Source organism: Topomyia yanbarensis, chromosome 2 (assembly GCF_030247195.1).
Source record: "Topomyia yanbarensis strain Yona2022 chromosome 2, ASM3024719v1, whole genome shotgun sequence".
In the NCBI taxonomy this organism is placed as follows: Eukaryota; Metazoa; Arthropoda; class Insecta; order Diptera; family Culicidae; genus Topomyia; species Topomyia yanbarensis.
The window spans coordinates 129096061-129099806 of NC_080671.1; positions in this window are offsets into that span (position 1 = coordinate 129096061).

The following is a 3746-nucleotide window of genomic DNA, read 5'->3' on the forward strand; positions in this document are numbered from 1 at the left end:
TTTAAAACTTTGGCCATGGCGAAAAGGTTGGCTATGGGAAACGGAAACAACACGCAACACGTCGTTGCACATGACAATGTTAGAATCAAGATACCCGTTTAGATTGACGATGATAAGACTGGTGTGCGTCTGCACGATCTATCCCCGCGTTCAACCAATAAATTCACTATTGATGTCAAAGTACGTAACGGTGAAAGTTTGAAACCTGGAGAAACTTTTTTTCAGGTATATCCAATGGTGTCCGTATCGTAAGAATGCGATTTACGTATTATCGTCATATTTACGTCATATTTACGTCATATCTGAACATTCAATACGAAATAGAAGGTGTAAGCATATCTCAAATCACGCTATGCACATATGAAGGACAGATCCCTACATGCCAAGCCATGTGCGAAAGCCTATAATGAAACAACATCAACTGCGAGCAAACCCAACAAAATTAACTAAATCACCAACAACCGGAGTTGCAACTCAGCTACCAACGAATGCTGGAACAACATAATCTTCACACAGCGTGTCCGATCATTGTGATGCTACTTACCAATCAACTGCCAGCACCCCCGACAATAAAGTAAATGAGAAAAAATACGGATATGCGAGCGTAACCCGTTGGTTCCACAAACGATTCAAACCAGGTAATCGTGAAAACCGGACTAAGTGATTTACATGGCTTCGCGCATGGGCATGGCTACTAGCGATGATGTTTCTGCTTTGCTTCAATGACGTGTATTTAGGGTTGAAAACTCCTCGCCTGTTCCTGCACAGACGATCTCATAATAAGTCGTCTCATTTGCTCAATTCAGGATTTCCGATTTCTCCAACCACACCATGAAACTTTCGCTGGTGGTGGTGTAGCAAGAACTTCGCGTGTGTGTGTAAATCCTAAAAAGCACGGTGATCGAATTCCCACGAAAAATTTTCTGGTGGAGCTCTTCCTCCCAGACCCACAAAACTTTTTTACTGCCGAAGCTCTACCTGCCCGACCCAAGATCTTTGTAACTGCCGAAAACCTGTGGAGAAGGCACGGTCGATTGATAGGTAACGGAGGGACTATCCTGGTTTTTTGCACGCCTCATATGGTCACCCTACCCAGACTTCCGTTTTCTCGTGCATACATTTCTCGTCAAATATATGATTACAGCACAAAAGTCAACTGTCAAAATTTCTTTTGCGGAGAAGTTTCTACAGCATTTTTTTCCGTGATGCAATTTGATGTGGGACACCCTTTAATAGCGTTTTTCCCGAAACTGCGTTTTTCAAATTGGCGAACACGATAACTCAAAAACTAATCAATAGATGGACTAGATTTTTTTTATGATGATGCCCAATGCGTGTAGCCTATCTAGCCAGATGAACCACAGAAAACTGAATAGAAATCTTTTTCTTCCTATTATTTTGAAGAAAAATGAGCGAATTTTACAGTAAAATATGAGATTTTTCGGTTTTCATGAAGCCATTTTGCGAAACTCGAGCTTTTTATATTTTTTTTTTGTGGTTCATCAACTAGCTACAAGTCTAAGCTTTACAAAACTTATAGAATTTCCCGTGTCAGACAATTTTATCAAGAGTTATCGTACTCGCCGCGGCGCTCCTCGACTTGGAAATAGTTGGACGTTTACTCTTGGAACGCTCGTATGTGTGGCTTTGTGCAACTGAAAATATTTTTTTTACGTACACAATGTACATGCATTGTACAGCATAGCGATCCTAACATTACACAAAAGATCCATTGTTGCCTTGCCTTCAAAATCGTATAACAAAATAACTCTCGACAATGGAAATTCCGGACAAACCGTTACACGCCAATCACAGATGTTGGTAGTAAACGAAAGAGAAAAGTTTTCTCTTTCATAAACTGTTGTGAACTGTGTTCGACTAATAACGGTTTGTCTGGAATTTCCATTCAAAGTGGATTTTGACAGTTGGCTTTTAGGCCGTAATCATATGTTTGTCGAGAACTTGCGTTTTGAGCACTTTACACCAGACGCTCCCCTTAACGGTTTGTCCAGAATTTCTCCCCTAAGTGTATTGTGACAGTTAGCTTTTGAACCCTAATGGTATGTTTATCGAGATTTATAATCTATTCATGTGTTTAATAGACGGTGAATTTCCTTCTTCATTTATTTCATTTACTGACCATATAATTAATCCAATGATTGACAATTTTTACAGACTATAACCCACACCTTGAAAACAAAGAATTCAAAACCTGACGTAAAAGATCTATCGGATACTAGATTTAAGGACCCAATCCGAAGACTTCGGGCAAATTTCGGATACAGCAACCGCCGGCAGGTTTTGCTTGACTGCCAAATATGTTTATATTATTATTTATTTTCATTTACTTTTACATCTGACAATATATCTTTTACAATTGTTTGTTTTTTGTTGTAATCTTGTAATAATCATCATAGTAATAATAGTTGTGTGTGTGACTGTTTTTTTAAAAGTACTGCTGTTCATATCTCAAATCGCAAGTTTTGCTTCTCGACTGTGGTAGGATTTAGCGCACTCTACTTCCAACTGTTACAGCTCGAACCAACTGACGAGTTCATACTCGCAACAGTATCGAACCGTGTCTGCTTCTTTGTCATTCTTTAATAATGATAATAATGAGTATTTAAAATAGTATGTATATCATATCATGCTGAATGTTGGTTTTCGTTTTCAAACACGTGTTCTTCTGTTCGCGCATTTGTTTGTGTGTAGTTTTTGTTCAATTATAAGTGAAGTAAACAATTTCTAGTTACTCTCTGTCAACGTTGTAGTAGGGATTTAAATTGCACAAATGTTTGATGCAGAAAAAACTTAATAGAAAGAGTGAAACAAAACCAATACACAGATAACTGAAAACTGTAAATTTAGGGAAAAAACAAGTTATATTTCACAATTATTGTTAGGAACTTTGATGTGTTTTTGTAGGTTTTTTTTCATCACGGTGTACGGTCGATATCACCAACGACATTGCCAGTAAGTAGGCATGATGACACCAAGCTACACACGTATTTCGCGCAAAAATCATCAATATTCAAATGAAACTTCAGCGATGACATCTTTCATTTTATTCGTTAATCTTTGAAGAATCTTCTGAATGATTGAAGATTTTTAGCACGAGTATTGAGGGTACTACGAATTCTCTCATTTTGACAACAACAAAAAATTGTAAAACGGCCAAACAATCTGGGCTCCGCTACCGCAGCCAGAGCCAACAGGAACTTTGTAGTAGTATTTGCAATCTTAATGCATATCTAGATTAGGAAAACAAAACCGTGTAGTGTGGAGTGTGGGGTTGACGTCCATTTTGCTCCATGGACGTTATTCCGACGGGATAGGGCAGGGACACCTGCTGGATACTAGTGGAAACATCGAGTAGATATATGTAGTTCAATTTACCACCTTTTGCTTCCATTCTACTGTTTCAGTGGCAATAGTTTAGTGGTTGATGGATGATATTAAAACTGCTGTTTCGTCGCGTACAATCGTGTGTTTGTTGCTCTTAAAAATTTTGCGAGGACAAAAGTAAACATTCATGATATGTCGAGTCTTTTCGTTATTTCTCTCATCTTTTTCTTCTTTTGTAGGAACGAAATGTATTTTGGATTTGCTCAATTTCACTTTCGATACTGTTTTTGTTTCGATTCCTCAGAATTTCTCTAAACTCTATTATTGTTGTTCACGCGAGTACTTTGGTTTTACTTTTTAATTTTTTTAAAGTTCAAAAGTAACGAACCCAACAACCGAAT